The sequence below is a fragment of the Lepidochelys olivacea genome, assembly GCF_965140295.1.
Source record: "Lepidochelys olivacea isolate rLepOli2 genome assembly, chromosome: 3".
NCBI classification, from domain to species: Eukaryota; Metazoa; Chordata; order Testudines; family Cheloniidae; genus Lepidochelys; species Lepidochelys olivacea.
This window is the reverse complement of record NC_140413.1, coordinates 155747536-155766776: the sequence shown is the minus strand read 5'-3', so window position 1 is coordinate 155766776 and position 19241 is coordinate 155747536. Positions and strand designations below refer to the sequence as shown.

General features: G+C 45.1%; 1 protein-coding gene across 1 annotated transcript in view; it reads right to left on the bottom strand.

Moving 5' to 3' along the window:
* TOGARAM2 (TOG array regulator of axonemal microtubules 2) overlaps positions 1-13599 on the bottom strand; it is a 95279-nt gene extending 81680 nt beyond the window's left edge. Inside the window, exon 1 of the mRNA XM_084624165.1 lies at positions 13543-13599. The gene's annotated coding sequence lies outside the window, so the exon portion shown is untranslated. The remainder of the gene's footprint in view (positions 1-13542) is intronic.
* Between the last annotated feature and the right edge of the window lie 5642 nt (positions 13600-19241).

Below are 19241 nucleotides of genomic sequence, written 5' to 3'. Positions count from 1 at the left end.
CTAGCCCACACTGCCTCACAAACAACCCTAATTAAACCTAGTTGACACTGCCCATCTCTCATAAGCAACTCTACAACAATAAACCAGTTTACAAGGCCTTACACTTACTAGCAACCAAACCATAACAAGCCAGCAGAGCTGGCTGAACAGTACCAAGAGAGATCAGTTTATATTTTGTGAATAAACAGGGTGAGCTCACTTTGATGTCAATGCTGGAGAAGGGCTATGTTCTGTCATTCCTTGTTTGCAAGTATTTGGATAACCATTGGTATGTTCATGAAAACGCTGGCGAAGCCTAAAGTTTCAAGAAGTTTAGTGCAAAATAGAGGATGAAAGCCCGTGCTGTTACACAGGTGTGGTAGTTGGGCCAAGTAATCCATCATCTGTGCGCTGTATCGGATTTATTTTTCCTTAATGTTCTTCTTCTTGTAGCTTCTCTCTGGCCAGCGTGGGGAGCTTTCTTTCTTGGCATGGTGGGTGGTCAAAGCTTAGAGTGATATTGGTAACGGTGCCACCCTATACCAGTAGCTATGGGAAGGGTTTTCACTTGTGCCCATTTTGGTACGGCATGGAGTCAGATTATTTTGTGGCAGGCCTTCACCCCAGTGCGCCTGTGTACTATTTCATCAAACACGGTCACAAAGCACCGCAGCAGTAACCACGCTAACACAGTAACAAAGCGGTGTGTGCTAGAGACCAGGAAATGATAGAAGCAGTACAGCCACATAGGTAGGTAGCGTTTCGGGGCTCATTTCCGTGTGCTGCGTTGCATTGACCAATGTTGCTGAGTTAGCATGTTCCCCATGGTTTGTGACAGAGCTGCCCTCTGGCTGCAGGCACCACCACCTCTTTGTCCCTCCCCCCCTTACCTCCCCAATAGCTGTTACTCCCACCTCCTCTGATCAACTGTCACATTCCAACTGCCACAGAACCTTTGTGTGCCAACATTCCATCTGGTTCCATAGGGCCCAGCTGGTGATGTTCTGAACAGAGAGAGCTCTCAGCCATGCTCCCAGCTATTTCTGTTGTGACACACTGGAAGAGTTGTGTTGGTTTGTGCAGGTGGTGAATGAAGGGCATGCGCTACAGTGAGAGGCTCTGTGTGTTTTGGGGTTGCTTGTGCTGGCTGTGTTGTGTGGGTGCTTTTGAAGAACTGTGGCAAACGGGCTAAGTAATCCACTACTCTCCCTCATTTAACCAATGTAATTGTTGCACACAACTTAGCTGTAGAGTAAGCGTGGCAATTGGTTGAATTACCTCTGATGTAACTATGACCTAGAACCCTTTGCATGGCACAGATATATGCCTTACTGTAATTATACACCACATGGGTATAATTCATAAAATCAAAATATCTGGGAACTTACAAACTGGAGAGTAACAGACTGTGAATCCCAGTGATAATTCAACCTGATAACATTCTTAACAAAAAGAGCTCTTAATCATGCTCATAGCAGTTTCTGTCACTTCAAACTGACTGTACAGACAGTCTAGGCTTCAGGGTTACACAGTGTGACAATACTGGAATCTTATTCTATAGATAATTACTTGCTCAAAAAATTCTACCCACAAGTATGATATTTAATTGTTTGTTATTCTTCCGTTGCAGAAGTTTCAGTCAGTCGGTTAGGAAGCAGAAACATCATTCATGGGACCAATCATACACCATGAACAACAAACAGGCAGTTGTAGTGAACCTGAGAATAATTCACAGGCTGAAAATCATCTATCTAAAATATCAGGTGCCTATTTGTGAATAATCAATCCATTCACTAAAGTTGGAATTGGTTTGTGGACAGCAAAATGAGCTACATTTGTCAGATAAGTTATTCACAAATAAGCCAATCAACTCCCCAAACCAGCAAATACTCCACAGCACCCAAGAGGAGCCCCTAAAGGGTAGTGAAATGTTCACATGCTAGTCAGTTCATAAAAGAGGGTGTAATTAAACTGAGTTATTCATTGTTGCTTTGGTTGGCTTTCATACAATACGAGAGTTGCACGGAGACGAGATGGATTCTGAATGGGGTGGCACCATCAGATCACTTGTATTTTTCCTTCTTTGGGATTTGGCTTCAGAGGCAGTTTGACCTGTATAGAACCCTTGGAGAAACCTAACCCACACTTTGAGTCCTTCTCTCAGATGTTCATGAAACTTCCAGATTTTTGCCTGGAACCCAGTCATTCAATACATGTGTGTACATTTTAATATACAATCTCCTTCTACCTCTCCTTGAGCTGAGCCCAGCAGCTAGCTCTGTTCTCACACCTGGCCCTTTCTTCATTTTTATAAGCTTTGTAATTAAAAGCTTATATAGTTGATTTTTTAAAAGCCTGCCCTTTGGATGACCCAACCGAGAATAAGGCAAATGGGCAGCATCTGGTCAGGATTTGGGTTTGTTTCCTTTAAGCATCTGACACTCCAAGCAGGAGTTCTAAAAAGCATAAAAAAAGACTTGAACCAAAGCACCAACTGGAAACCAAATTTCTTGGGGATTTTTTTTCTCCCCCATGTATATAAGTACATGATTTTCCTAGGACTGGGCAAATGGGTTTGGATGAAAAGAACAGAATCTTCTCCTCTTGTGCCCCCCCCCCCCCCCACACACACCAAAAAAGTCTCAAACCTGAACCTTTTAGAGGTTTGGAAAATACCTTGGTTAACTAGAAAAAAAGTCACACCTCTGCCCTTCTTGATCTCCATGAGAAATACCACAAAAAGGCCAATACCTGCTATTTTCAGTTTTGTACCTGAGGCAGATGGAATAGAACTGGAGAGAGAAGGTGCAGCATGTGCTTCAGAACAGTAGAGGGACCTTCCATGAGGAAAGGGAACAAAGGACCGTGGTGAAAGCTGTTAAAATGTGTGAGTTAGCAGAAATAAAGAATCTAGTTTCAGACTTCTTACTGACCACAGTCAAATTCAGCATTCAGAACAACCATAACTGGGAGATACAACCTGTTGTGTTTCCTGTACAAAGGGTGAAACATATACTCTCATCTAAAATCATTATTTTAGAAAGCCAACAAGCAAAACTCCTGTCATCTTCAGGAGAGATAGCACGGTGTGATGGGCTCCTTGCAAAGAGCAGAGAACAAAAGAGCCATTGTCTGTACAGACAGAGAGTTCTTCAAAGTATAAAGATACAGTACTCAGAGAACAAAGGCAGTCTCCAGCTACTATACAACAAAACTAGACCCACGCCCAGTGGGGTGCCTTCATCACATGACTAATTTTCCTCTAGCCAGTTTCTATGGTGAAAACAAGCCCTTGTTTGACTCTCAAAAATTATAATAGCTAATACTCCTTTAATAATTATTCCTTTGAGGATGAGGATGGATAGGTCAGATATAGTGATCACTTTGAAAAAGACAAACACACTATCACCGGAGGGTGAACACTTTTCACATTTTCCTGTGAGAGTTCATTCCAGAGCATGGTGATTGCCTGGTTTCACCCACAGTTGTTGTTAAGGTATCTGGTGCAAGGGATGAGATACACCACATGTTGTGATAGGCACGTGTAGGACCCATGGATCTTGAAAGGTGTGTTGTGGGGGGGTTGTTGATCATTGTAGCAGTGGAGATATGCCTGCAGGCTTTGCTTATGTTGTTCTGGCAGGGTCTGGTGCTGCTTTGAGTTGGTATGTCCTGTTCTGTGGGGAGCTTGCTTCTGGTGATGAGCTCAGAGGGGTTGGGGGGTTGTTTGAAGGCCAGAAGAGGGGGGTCAGGAAAGACTTCTTTCAGGATTGGGGTTCCCATCAAGTATGGGATCTAGTTTGATGATACCCTGTAGGGGTATCAGAGTGGGGTGGTAGGTGACAACTAGGGGTGTGTGGCCAGAACAATCACTCTATATCTGACCTCATCCTCAAAGGAAACATGCACAATACTTCCAAAAGACGAACTGGGAGCTTAAATTCATTATTCTGCTAGACACTAAAAACCAGTCTTCAGAAAGACACTGGATTTATGGCTTAGTACAACAATCTGAACCCCACTAACCCCCTCTTTTTGTCCTATGACTACAGAGGTGTTAACGGGCCACTTCACCTTGGTTCCTTAGAATATGTGCTAACTTCTTCTGCTAAACTATTTGATCTTGTATTTAAGTGTGACACCCTGTGTACCTTTCCCATACCTAAAGAAGAGTTCTGTGTAGGTCAAAAGCTGGTCTCTCTCACTAACAGAAGTTGGTCCAATAAAAGATATTACCTCACCCACCTTGGTCTCCCTAATATCCTGGGACTGACATGGCTACAACAACACTGCCTACAATAGTTAATACTAACAGGTTTTGGAAGGGATTTTAAACTTTATGCTTCAAGGCTTAAGCCAGTCTCAGAGGTCAGGATGAGATGTAATATGGGAGCAGATTATCCCATATCTGCCTACTGCAGTGTTCTTACACTTTCCTCTGAAGTATCTGGTGCTGGCCACTGTCAGAAATGAGATACTGGACTAAATGGACCTCAGGTCTGATCTGGATTGGCAAGTCCTATATTCCTAATTCAGCACACCTAATGTCTGGTCTTTGTGGGACAGATCCATCACCTAACCAATTAAGTGCAACTTTAGCAGCACTTCATTCCTTTGAAGAATTTTTATCGAAAAGTCAACTTGCTGATTTCACATTCACTCATGGCCTTGTAAACAATAAGGTGTTTAATTCCTTCAGGCTTCATAAACAATACTGACATGTAACAGCAGTGACTCCAAGATCAGATAAACACCCCAAATACAGAGATGGATAGATATACATTCCAGCCTATGCTGCAATCAGTAATACACAGCATGTTACAACAAGCTCAACAGTATGTTACCAGGAATTAGACAGGGGTGTTTCAGTGTGGTCAACAAATCACTACGGGCCCAGAGTGTAAAACACCAGGTGTCAGGCAGAGACTATTCAAGGACTAATTGGAAGGGAAGGAGTGAGAGGGGAACCACAAATATTGGAGTATTAAATGACAAGGATATGTACTATGGACTTACAATTGAATATTGTTTGTCCAGAGGATTGGATGGCTCAGGGGGTTAATGATAGCATGCAGAGCCTTCCTTCTCCAGATTTCTTCACTACTGTCATGGGATTGAGCAAAGTCATCATCATCTGATGGCTGTTCAGTGGCCTGTATGAAAAGAGTTTTTAGCCTCAAACTGCTGGTGAACCAGTATCCCTATCACAAAATCACCAGCACCACTGGGTCTCTTGTTGTCAGGCAGGTTAAGCTCAGATGGGCCATGGAGTCTGCATTCTCCTCTTGCTCCTAGCAGTTGTTCCTCCCAGTCACAGATCGTGCATCTGAGCAGGGACACATGGATGAATCTTTCACTGCCTTCCCTGTTCTGCAGCTCTTCAGTGGATAGAGGACCTCAGACTCCAAAATTGTCAAACCTGACACCTTTCACTAGCATTAATGGTCACTTACAAAAGTGAAAGAAGGAGATATCTCCTGTTCTACATCTATCCCTCTCACTTTGGATCTGGTAACCAGCTTTATGGCATATCTCTTGCCACTGTAGCATGGATTCATTTGCTGCTGGGAGTGAGATCTTCCAAGTGTTCCTTTTAATGCTGGTAAAGGGGGCATGATGGAAGCATTACATCACAGGAAACAGGAAACTAGTCTGAAGTAAATTTAGTCTGTAAACTACTTTTAGAGATGGGGCTGAGCTGCCGAGTTCAGATCTGGAAAGGAAAGGTTACTTACTTGTACAGTAATTGGAGTTCTCTGAGATGTTTTATCCCTATGGGTGCTCCACTCCAGGTGTGCACACACACCACTGTGCCTTCAATTAGAGATTTTTGATAGCAATGTGTCCAGTCCATGCTGGCATGTTACACATTGTCCAATACTAGAGCATACAGAGAAGTGCGGACCCACCGTGAAATCCAACCATTAGTGGAATTTCTTCCATTTTTGCAAAGAAGTCTTTCTTGTGGACTATTTCGTACTATTCAGCAGTATGTTCAGTACCTTGGATAAGCAGTCCATTGCTAAACTTGAGCCATCCAGTAGCCAGACCTTGAGGTGTAGCTGGGAAAGGTTGGGATGCTGCAGTTTCCCCAATTCCTGTGTCAGAGGATCCAGAGTTAGAGGCAGGTGAAGAGCTGGCTTCAGGGACAGGCAAATCAGGTCTGGGAACCATATCTTCCTCAGTCAAGCTGGTGTATGAGGATTATTTTGACTCTCTCATTTTACTCTACTCAGGATCTTGAAAAGTTACGTTGTCAGTGTAGAGCAGCGCTCATGGTTGAGAGGTGGTCAGAGCATCTTCCAGTGAATCACAGCCAAATACCCTCAAACAAAATTTGTAGTATTTCATGTTAGATGGGGTTGTGCAAAGGTCTGTGTCAGGGAAGCCCCAGCTACCCTAAGCTGAAGAGTAACTTTTGTGTCCAAGGTAGCCTAACTGTTTGAGCGCCTTCTCATGTGGCATAGACTTGGAGCGATGTTGTCTGTGTTTCTTGTTTACTTCATCCACCATGAGAGAATTCGGTGGGGGGTGGGAGAAGAGAACTTAGGAGGGACACAGTACTTTGTGTCAGCCCTTTTGTAGGTGGGAGGAATAATGGCTGGTGTTTGCCATGCTGTCGTGGCTGGTGTCAATAGGGCTTTATTTATCAGTAAGGCAACCCTGCCTTGAGAAGAAGTATGGAGGATACAACACAGCTCGGTGGGTATTTCATCTACTTCCTCCAAGGGATTTATAAGGACTCAGCTACCCTCTTCATAGGATGTGGGAGAGGGCATCACCACCTTACCCAGGGAGGAAGAGGACTTATTAGAAGTTGCCATCTCTTCCTCAATTCCCAGACGTTGTTCCTCCAGAGGGTTGTAGTGGTGGGGCTGGCAGGATATTGGTGTGTTCAAAGATGCCCCTTCATGCAGATCTTCTTACTAGAATATGCTCTGTAAAACTGGCATCTATACAGGCTCCAAGGATTCCAGAGGGACCTTGTTCCTGTCAAGGCTGTTGGTGGATTCATCTCCAACTGATTCCTGGAAGCTCCTCCTCCACATAGATGTCAGGGGAGGGAGGTCTAAACGGGAGGGTGAAGAAACCTTGGACAGAGACCTCATGTCTCCCCGTTTCTAGTGGGGGGGGCCTAGTAGTGAAAGTTCCCTCCATATGGAGTGTGCCTAGATTATAAACTCTTCAGGGCAGGGAGCAGATCTTCCTGTCTGGCACAATCGAGGCCCACTCCTGACTGGAGCCTCTGAGCGCTATGGCGATTCAAATATGAAATAAGAAGTTCACATTCTCCCAGCAGGAAGCATAAATGTTTGTCTTGTACAGAGGTTCATGGGCACAGCAGTCTTTCCCTCATGTGAACCCCTCATGGCTACTCAGTGCTAAAGACACCCTTCTTCTGGTCAGTGAACTTGGAGTCCTGCAAAGTGGGGCATCTTCATTCTTAATTAAAAGAGAAGGCAGAGCTAGGACTGCACACAGAAAGTTATCGGTGATTGCCCATTCATTACATAAGTAACAATCAAGACACTGTTTGCTAAGAGTACACAATATGTTTGGCCCATTAAAAAGCAACAGCCTCTGCCCTGAGGAGTTTACAATCAGAGAGACAACTGTCCCCTCTGTTTCTTACCAAGTACAAAAACACAGGGATGTCTTCCCCATCCTTGGGCAGGATAATTGTAGTGTCCACTTCGTGCAATGAACCAGAGCTGTCCTGGGGATTTACTGACTGGCAGCTGCCATATCTAACACCAACACAATCTCTAGGTGCAAAGCCATAAGGGTGAATAAACCTCTAGGAGTCAGGATTAAGCACTGGCTGGAAAGGACTAATGAATTACCCCAAGTGCATGGAGTCCGCCAAAGGCCGGACAGGTAAAAAAAAATGTTATTAGCGGGACTGCACTTGGGACAGTAACGGAAATCCCAGCATGGGTGAAATTGCTGGGAGCTATCTGTACTGTAATCTACAAAGGGAGAAGAGCAAGACTCCAGGAAATCTGCTAGGAACTTCAGCTGTTGCCAAACTAGTTGCCTTGAGATATGCTCATCTAGGGTGATGGGTGGCAGCACAAGACGCTTAGCTAGACAGTTATAATTCCTTAGACTGCCCAGAAGTGGACCAGGTGACTCTCAGTACAGATCCCAAGATCCCTGACCTAAGAATGTACAATCGACATTTCACACCTGACATAAACGAAGGAGCAACCGAAAAACAGAGCGGGGGCAGGGCTGAAAAGAGGAGAATGGTCCTACGGTCACACTCTGAAGAAAGAAGTGGGAGGAGCAGCTTGCTTCTCCAGGCTTTGGGGGGCTGCTGCCATCACAGGGCCACCGAGCCAATTGTTAGCTTCACTCTGTGATCTCTAATGGGGGGAGGAGGAAGTCACAGGGTAACTAGAGCAGAATATGGCCCATACTCTATGCACTTGGTAGCGTGAAAAAAGAAAGAGTAGGCGAGGGTCCAGAGTCAGAACTTTAATCGCTGCTGAGGGGAACCAGTCTGCCCTGCACAGAGCATGTCACCAGAATCCTATTAGGGCTGGTGTAGATGAGCTAGGGTGCATGAGGAAGTCCTAGTAAATAAATAATCATGCTCACAGGCAGGTGTCCCTACACCAAAGTGAAATAAGGTACTGTTGACAAGAGCTTGAAATTATGGGCAGGTAGCTGCAGCTGCTTAAGACTTCTCATCAGCTCCAGCAATATTTACAGTCCTGCTGAAAGGAAGGGAAGAACAGGGCTACATGTGGGGAGCACGTCCTCGGAGGCATTCAGTGGAGCTGGAGCTAAGCTATTTCTCATCTCTGCGTTCCCCACCATCCAAGGTAATTTGTCTTATACAGCTTACATCTCCCCTTCACTCTGCCAGCCAGCTCTGCTCTCAGGTATTGAGCTGAAATGGTTCCCAACAAAACCACAGAGCTAACCTCCCCCCAGCCCCAACTCTGGAAATCTGGATTTAGATCTGAATTTCATGGCTCTGACACTTGGAACTGAGCAGAATCCAAATCTCTTCCCCCTTCCCAATAGATTAGCTCTTAAGTTATTACTTTGTAAAGCACCTTAGAGTACAAAGTGCTGCTAAAAGCTAGCTTCTAGTCTGTGCCATTTATCTGCCTCCCCAAGCCAGCAGCTTGGCTACTGGCACTGAAGCAATAAATAAAGCAAGGACTGACGAAGGAAGTGATGCCAAGAGAAATGAGAGCATCCTTAAGAGAGGCTAATCTGGCAACAGAGAGTCAAGCTAACTGGGGAAGTTAATGGAAGGAAGATTTGTACAGGTGGATCTACTCTAATCTAATCCTTCAACGGGTATAATGTAACAACACTTGGAACCCAAGCCAATGAGCCCTATTTCTGATGATCAGTGCATCTCTCATCAACTGTAATTAGGGCTCTAATCTTAAATCCTTGAGAGAAAAAAAACCTTAGCCTCAAAGTTAAATGAGCTCACTGCCTAATCTGCCATTTCCCCCTCTTTTCTGTGTCACTCACTCATGATTGTTTCTGTCTCTGAGCAGATCCTCAGCTTTTGTGAATCAGCACCCCTCCAGTGACTCCATTGCCTTCAATGGAGTACGGCTGATTTCCAGCAGCCATTGATCATGCAGATCAGTTGGATTTCATTCTTTTGTCTGCCTCTGTTTTCTCTCTCCGCTACTTGCAGTGGAATTAAGATTAGCCATGCAAGTCACAGGAGCACCCTACAGCAGGAGTGTCAAACTCATTTAAAGGGCAGGCTGAATTCCATGTTTAATTAGTAGGCCAGGGTATAAGCTCTGTGATACACACTCCTCCCAGTGCACAGCAGAATGTTCACTGATGGCAGTGGTAGACTTGTGCAGAGATTGGGGGATGGGGAAATATTGCCTTTATGTAATAACTAGATGTAGTTATTTGTCCCATGCTTTACTGATACTTTCACTCATTGAGAACACACGCCCTTTTTTAGGTCCACTGCTCTTCCTGCCCCTTGTTTCTTCCTCATCCTCCTTTCACTGTTTCATTCCCCCAGCCCTATTTAACAGTCACATCTGTTTTTTCCTCTGCATTGCCCTCACTGCAGCAACTCCCAGTTCCCAAGAGCTTCATCCCCCTGCTAAAACACACTTACCTAGTTCATTGCTGTTTGTGTCATCACTGGGCTTTAGAGCTGACACTCCGCATCCCCTCCAAGGCTGACTGAAGTCCACTCCCTGAGACTCTGTTTCAGGCTGTCTGCAGACTCAAGCAAAACTTGGTTCATGTGTGGAAAGTGCTCTCTGCAGCCAGGAAGAGTTTTTGTTTGTTTTAAAATGAAAACAGTGAGATTCTGCTCAGTCTGGATATGTCCTGTGGACCACATAAATATGACTTATGGTCTGGATCCAGCTACCAGTCCATACATTTGTCACCCCTGCCCGGCCCCACCTACTCTTGTGGGAAGTTGATTAGCTTCCTCCTGGGCTCCAGAGTGCACGTAAATATCCACAAAACTGCTTTCATTTTTGAACACTCTTGTTATGTTCCCTTTTTTGTTTTTCTAACATTCCAGGCTTCTGAGAACATAGCAACATCCTCCCCCCAGAGGAGAAAGATTTATGTTGCACAAGAGTGGGAGCCAAAGCCGCATTGGAAGGGGTTTAACTGTGCAGAGCACCCTGAAGTTCTGGGGGGGGAGATCCTCAGCTGGTGTAACTGACATGGATGTATGGCAATTTACATCAGCTAAGGATCTTTGAAAGCCTGATGACTGCAGAACTAGGCTCAAAATCTACAGAACATACTTTGATGGTTATTTTGGCACTTTTCCTTCCAGCCCCTGGTGGAACCAGAAAACAAAGACCCCTGGAAGAGAGCTGAAAACATCAACTGAACTTCCAACTTAAAAACTGGTTCAATTCCACTTTTGGGTGGCAGAGGGAAACCAGATGCCAATTCCCGCTGCTGAAGAACAATTTCTGAGTCGGTCTCTTCTCCTTAAACTGTAGGGTGGGAAGAAGTCATCATCGGTCATCAGCATTTGGACTTTTATACTACTTACCTTTTGGCTTCTGGGTGCATGTGGAGGGAAACAGCTCTGCTAAGCTTTGTTCAGATCTCACTGCCAGTCAGACTTTTTTTTGCTGGGCAAGAATTACGCAGGGGTCCCTGGGCCCACTCCAAACATGTGTTGAACCCTGTTCTGCCCCTTCTCCACTGTCCCTCCTTAGCCCCAAGATATAGATTTTCCAGCCACTTTACCACTGCCATCTTCCAGCTCTGTGTCACCCCACTCCTGGGGTCCCTTCCACTCTGAAGCAAAAAGGTGAAAGGGAAGATGGACACTGTCTGCTAAGACATGCCAGAATCTTCATTTCCTGCCCCCTACAGGTGAGGCAGCAGCACCAAGGACCTTCTGTTCCCTATGGGAGTGGGCTGCTGGGCCACCACTGCTAGTGCTGATGGTATATCCAAGTCTTGCTGCAAAGCCTTGCACACACACTGTATTGCAGTGGTTCTCAACCTGTTTATCATTGTGGCCTGCATATGCGGCCCAACATGTGTTATGTGGGCTGCAGGTTGAAAACCACTGTGCCCCCTCCTCAAAACCGCCCACAGTCCCCTATGCCCAACATGACCATCCAAAGCAGGGCCAGGAGCGGAGCCCTGGGCATGGGCCAGGCAGCCGGGACCCGGATGCACTGCGTGGGGCTGAACCGTGGGACCCCGCCACACAGGGTTGAGCAGCAGCTTGCAGTCGGACCGCGGAACCACTTTACATCAGTAGATCTTGAAGCTCTTGGAGATCAGTATCGTTATCCCCATGATACAGATGGGGAAACTGAGGCACACAAACATGAAGTGACTTGCCCAAAGTCACCCAGCAGGTCAGTAACAGAGGTGGGTTCTGAAGAGGAGGAATTTTCAAGCCAGAACCAGTCAGCAGGGATTAACCCCATGCCCATGACAATTTATTAGCCCACAAACACATTCAGATAAAAACTAACAATAAGCTGGCACTGGAGGTAGTCATGGTTCTGTCAGAGACCCATCCATGAAGAATGGGTTAGAGATAATGAGATCAGCCCTGCCATTACACAGGAGAATGGTATAAATCAGCCCCTTTTGTTAGCAGGCCAATCTCCCAGCATTAGGAAAAACCTAGGAGCCACCTAGTCCTTTCCATAACCATCAAGGCTCTTAATTGCATAGAAGTGCAAGCAGTGCAGTTTTCCTGATCTGTTATTGTTTCAATGAATCACGTATCAAGGCTGGCCTCCTATTTCTGTAGCAAAATCCCACTAGAAAAGCCACAAGAATTTAGCACAAAAACCTGTTCTTCCTCCTGACAGTGTTTGCTCATGAGCACATAGCACCTGGAGGAAAAGCCAGCTGATGGACTTGAACAGCTCTTGCCTGTCTTTTTCCTTTATGTTCTCTAGAACAGGGGTTCTCAACCTTTTTCTTTCTGAGGCTCCCCCCAACATGCTATAAAAACTCCACGGCCCACCTGTGTCACAATAACTGGCTTTCTGCACATAAAAGTCGGGCCCGGCCTTAGGGGGTAGCAAGCAGGGCAACTGCCTGGGGCCCCCGTGAAGCTACATTGCTCAGGCTTCAGCTTTGCCCCCGGGTGGTGGAGCTCAGAGCCCCAGGCTTCAGCCCCATGCGGTGGAGCTGCGGCTTTCTGCCCTGGACCCTACTGAGTCTATCACCCTAGCGGCCCCCCTGAAACCTGCTCATGACCCCCTAGGGGGCCCTAGACCCCTGGTTGAGAACCACTGCTGTAGAAGGAAGTATCAGAATGCAGAATCTATGTTCCAATCCATAAGGACAGTTTGATCAAGCAGACAAGAGGTGGACACAACCAGGTCGGAATGAACAGATCTGTGTAAGCAAAATCATCACCCCAGCACTCAGGGAGGGGTGAGCATCAGCTGTGCTATGGAACCCCCATCTCCACAGAAAACTCCTTCCAGAAGCTGCAGCACCTCCGGCTTTCAGCTCCTTACACAGGGAAACCACAGTGTAGTGACCTCCTTTAAATGGTTACAAATATTGACAGCTAAAAAGAGAAAATTGTCCACCACCTAAAACAGAATTTAATTGAAATTGAGAATTTTGCATAAGAGTCACAAGTTGACTTAAAAGGTCTCTCTCCATAGGGATGAAAATCTGTTTTAGGGCCTCCTCAGGAATTTGGTCTCATCAATTCTTTTCAAACTGGCCTCCCCTCACTCCTCGCAGTTCTCTTTTCCAAACTTTTGATCTGTCTCTTTCCGATGCCTTTCATCCAATGTATAAAATTCCCAACTGATTGTCTAATTATATCATTAACCATACATTGCTCTGAGAAACTTGTATGTAAGACAATTATAAAACTTCACATATGCACAAGTTTGGATGATCACCAAACTTTTTTTCTTTTAAACCCGCAAACACTGGAAACCCCATCAACTGAAACAGCTACTACAAATACCAACCAAGTTCATACAGCTTGTATTCAAGAGTTCAATCAAAAGCGTTTTGCATTACAGAAATCACTGAACACACAAACACACAAATTGAGTAAAACAAGGAACAGCAGAATCCTACCAGTTCTAGCTGACATCATCCATCAGACACATTCACTTTGGGGTAGGAAGGTTGGAGGGGGAAGGGGGGTTAGGTTCTGATAACAAGTAGCTCCATTTCAGGAAGACTTAGGGTGCCATCAGTCCCACACCTAGAGATTTTGCTTGATATGATTTCAATTTCACTTACCTCTATAATTTTTTTTTTTTTTTTAAGTGTCACAAATGGTCTTGTTTGACTCAGAGTAGGAGGATTTTTAATACACTCATTGACATGGACATGAAAGATTCTTGTTGATCCCAGTTTCCTACAGCAACTGTTGCCATGGTTATAAATCATTTCTTATTGCCCCCCATGGGTCAGCAGCTGAATATAACCCGTGAGTTTACTATGTGAGAGAGCGTGACACACACACAAATACTCCTCCAGAAACGTGCCACTGGATGCTGAGGTACTATAGACAACTTTATTGCCAAGACTTTGGGAAGTCAATAAAATAATGAAGAAAAAAGTGTTCTCTGTTGATGCCAGTAAACAATTCCTGCTTTCATGAGTGCACGTATTAAGAAAAGAGGGAAAGACAGTGTGCGTGTTCACACAGAAGCCAATGTGTCAACATGCAAGCATATTGGAAGTGCAGAGAAAATAAGGAGGACATGTACAGACACATGAAAATATATCAAGCCTATAGGGACCAATGTATCTCCAATTCCTAAGAACTTTAGAAGGCACCACTAAGGCTGCTTAAGGTGAGCTAATTAATTCCATCTCCATGATTACGAGAGCCCTGGAAAGTTTGAATCTGACCATGACTTCCTTTCCACTCCCAGCTTCTATGAGAGTCATGTACACGTGCAAATGTTAGCACTGTAGCGAGAAGCACTAAATCACTGTCAATGCAGATGCAGCGATGGGGGCACATGGACCTCTTATTATACAGCCTCAGGCTCCATTCTAAATAGAGAGATTTTTTGGAGGCTTTGGGAATTCTAGATGTTGTGGCAAAAAGTGGGTGCAACCAGATAGGCTGCTCAAGGGGTGGACCAGGTGTTCCAAATAATTCAGAAGGTTATGCTTTGGACAGCAGCTGAGCCATTAAAACCCCTCAGGCAAGGTGAAAAGGACAAACTTTGGTGGCTATATGCTCCGTTTGAGAGAGGGGCTGTTTTTCATAGTTTCCATTATTTCTGGAACTAACCCACCCTAAATTGGAAGCCAGTTTCTCTCTCTGGCTTAAAAACCTCTTGATCTTTAAAGTAAGCTGCCAAAACCTGAGCACAGGGGTCTGGTATCTCTGCTGCAGTAAAACAGTAGAGATACCATTATTTGTATTATGGTAGTGCCCAGAGGCAGTGGTTCTGAAAATCAGAACTGTACTACATGCTGTATGTACACAGACAGTCAAGACAGCTCCTGTCCTAGAGAGCTTAAGGTCTATACAGGAGCTTACAATCTATATAACGGTCAGAGAGCCGGCACTAGGCATAAGCAGACTAAGCAATTACTTAGGGCCCCAAGCAGCTCAAAGGGGCCCCCTACTTGCTTTTTATTGTGTTGTTGGTGGGGTGGGGGGGGGGGAGAAATGGGCTAGCACTGCCTCTGGTCAACTACATCATTAACAGAACAGGAGGCTGCCCTCTTCACACTGTTCTGGGGTTATCAACTGTTGCAGGGGATGCACAAGACCCCTGAACTCAGGACTCGGCAAGAGGAACTAATTTTCAACTGATTCTACAGCAGAATATTCATTTTCCTACAGTACTTAATATTTGTAACATGCTGTGAACATATACATTAACCTGCATGCTGCCAACAAGGTGGTTATTGCCCTATTTGGCTGATTGGGGTGGTAGGAAGAAATTATTTCCCTGCCAACATTATACAATCTGGTTCATAGTGAAGAACTGCAGATTCACAACACACCCACTGCACGTTCATTCACAAAATGCTTAACTGTGACACAACAATGAACAAAATCTCCAAGTCAACCAGCTTCTAGGCAGCTTTCGAGTCACTGATCCAGGTTTTCTGCATAGTTTCTCCAAGCTCACATGGGCAAGCTAGAACATCCATTACGAAAGCCTCTCTCTCTGCCCCCTTCCTTCCTGTTGCTCCTAGAAATAGGGAAACCACTAACACATCGGCTATAAATGAGTCTGTATGCATAACCCAACACCAACATAGAACTGTGCAGAGACAAGGAGAGCGGTTTTCTGACATCACAAAACCGTGCCATCCCAGAGAAAATGTAATGAAAGAAATGAAGGTAAAAAGATGGAAATTGCACAACGCCAGCATTCCCTCACACCCCAGCACAGCCTAGAGCTCGGGTGCTGGGGCACACGCCATATCTCAACATTGTTCATATTCAGTTTTCAAACATTTTACTGAGAACAGCAGCAATAATAGGTTTGCTACACTGTTTTTTCAGGGCTAACAAGCATGTGTACAGACACTTCTCCCAAACTTTTCCCACTCCCCTTCTGGTCTCCCCAACCCCTCCCCAATGCCCCCATCAGGCATTTTCTTCTCCCCCATCTCTTATCTGCACATTCTGCTAACGATTTCGGGTCCTTGTGTTTAATGTTGGATGAAAATAAGCCCTGAACAGGGAAATGTAAAGGTGAACTGAAAAGCTTTATAAAAAAACATCTCAGATCTGTCACTTCACAGAGCACAGGGGGGCTAAGAATGAAGCTTCAATGCTTCCAGTCCTTGAAGAGCGGCAGGACAGCAACTGCAGACTGTAATCAGTGAGCGGCCTGCTTAAGTAGTAATTCCCCAGCAGAGCTTTCCAAGGTCACAAAGCATTTGAAAGACCTGGCAGCACACAGCGGAAGAAATGACACGCACTGAGATTTGCGTACCTGGCAAAACTAAGCGTAAGCACAGCCATGACAGCCGACATGAATTGCAGAGCCACACTGCCCAACAGCACGCCTCAGCGGCAGCGGGGTTATGCCAGCCTGAAGTTCATCAGCTCCTTTCATAGCTTTGTGCCCGCCTAACCCAGGGTATTTTCATAGAGCAATTTTGACACCTACTGGCCATCTTTGGTACTGACTGTTACAGCATTCAAAGATCACACGGAGGAAGGGGGTGCACACAAAGCTGATGGCATGGGAGAATGAGCACAAGGAGACCCTGGGAGGGAAGAGATTGGGGGGGAATTGCAGGGCATCCCTGAAAGAGAGGGGGATGGGAAGGAGGTACACAAGGCCCTTGTGGAGTAGGGGAGGGAAAGTGGAGGGATGCAAGGAACTCCTGGTGTGTGCAATAAACAGCTTACACAAGCTATGAAGGGTCCGACCCTCTAGCAAGCCCTCATCTTGGCAGTTCTATCAGACACCTGCACAAACTGTCAGCCAAATCCCCCATTCAGATAAGGCCTATTTTAGAATTAGCATTTGATCTCCCCCACCCCAAACAAACTAGTGCCAGCACTTGGGGGGGGAATAGGAGTCCAGACACTGCAGCAACAGCAAGTGGGGAGAGCCGAGTCAGCCGGATACATTCAGTCTGATATTTCCCCCACCCCTTCACTGGAATGTCAGAGCTCCTCCTCCAGAAACAGGGACAGCTTATAAATTCAGCAGCAAAACAGGAGTCTGAGGCTTTGGAGGCAGATTCAAGTAGTGACTGGTTACGTTTTGTAAAACTAGCTGCTCTTTGTTCTGGATGCCAGTGGGTCATGCTGAGAGCACCTTTTCACATTTGAAAACAAAAGCAGGTGCAGGCTCTATGATTTTTCCTGCTGAAGTCAGTAATCCCAAATCCAAGTTAGGTGACCCCTGCATTTTTAAAATCAGGCTATTTGGATTAGTCCCATACTCTCCACAACTTCAATTCTAGCATTATAAAAGTCAATTAAATAGTTTTTTTTTTTTTTAAAGTAATGTATCCTAGTGGATAGAGCCCTGGAATGGCATTCAGCACCCCTTGGATCTATTCAAGGCTCTGCCACTAGTATGGTGGGTGACCATGGGCAAGTCACTGCACCTCTGTGCCTCAGTTTCCCCAATGAGAACTGACCTTTGGAAAGCACTTTGAGATGTACTGATGAATAATGTGTAAGAGCTAAGCATTATTGGTGGTTGAAACAGGGAATCGGAAAGTCTAGGCTCTATTCTAGTGCCTTGCTCAATCATGGCAAATCTGGGGCAGGCACTTAAAAACACTTTGTGCGCCTTGGTTTCCTCCGTTTTTTATGGTGGACAGTACAACTTGTCAGGATATGAGGCTTAATTAATGTTTGTAAAGCACTGAGATTGTCAAATGGTGGGTGTTCTAAAAACGCAAAGTATTAGTTCTGTGTGTTTCAGGAAATCTTGGAACCATAGGACAGGTCTACACTCGAGTGTGTTTTGTTTTTGTTTTGATTTGGTTTGTTTTTTTGCCAGCATAGCTATGTTAGTTAAGGATATGATTTTTTAGGACACAGGTTGGTCCATAATAACCCAAATCTGGAGACTTTGAGAAGGCTGCAAAAGGCATCTCTTTGACCGGGTCTCTGAAGAATGCTCAGGGTGCACCACTTCCTAGAGGCTGAAGTGGATAGCTGGAGGGTGATGGAATCCCTGTAGAACTGATTTAAATGCTGCTGAGGTTTAATTTAGTTATGTAAGGCACCTAGAGCCTGGAACAGGTGTTTATTTTTATAGCTAAGTAAATAGCTATAACAGTAAAGCACTCTAGTGTAGATAATTGTCCTGGCATAAACGTGTTTTGGCAGTATAGCTTATTTTGTTCCCTGAACCAGTATAATCTACACTGCAAAAAAAACCAAAAAAACCCCAAAACATTCTCATCAGTATAACTATGTCTACACTAGAGGGTTTGCCGGCATAGGTATAGCAGTTAATCTTTTCCCGTGTAGACCAGGCCTTACTTTTACAGTTGTTTACAGCAGTGTTCTCAGCCTTTTCCGTACCAGGACTCCTTTTTCTATTCAGGACCCTCCTTCCATCTAGAAAGGGATGGTCATCCCTCTGGATCTGTGTTCCCCGCCAGGTTGAGACTCTATGGTTTACAGCCTTTGTTTCTAGCTGTGGCAGATCACAAGGTATTAGCCCTTTAATTATTTGGGCAAGCAATTTTTTTTTGGCACTCATTCAAAAATTACAGCAAGGTACTGCAGAGAAGCAGAGTTTTCCTGTCCCTGTATCAAACTCAGGACTCCCACAGAGGGTCCCTAAAGCTACACAAGTAAGAGACAGATATATCACAATGCAGGAAAACCAATTACATGCAATCCAACTTTGCAAAGCTTAAATATGGGATGCTAGTGAAGGCACCCAGCCAATGAACTCATTAAGACTGAACTCCTATGATATATGTCATAGGTCCAATCTGAGACAACAGTACATCTCAGGAAAATTACCTTTCATGTAAGTTATGGCAGCACATTCAGTTCCTAGGAGCCTGGATGGGGTTCATACATTCAGAATCCCATATTACACAAAGAGCATAAATCAGATTTGATCACGGAGCCAGTCAAGTTGCTCAGTTGGCAGATCACCACCACCTGAGTTACCGCCAGCACCACAAACAGCAGCGATAGTAAAATGGTCCCATTATTGGGGGTAGGAAAGGGAAGGAGGGAGAGACTTCACATTTAGTTTTAAAAGCCACCTGTGGGCAGTTGTCATGTATTAAGCATGCACCACTCTTGGAAGTGTCTCTCCATAAGCATTCTGCTACTACCTTTTTTGCTTTAAATA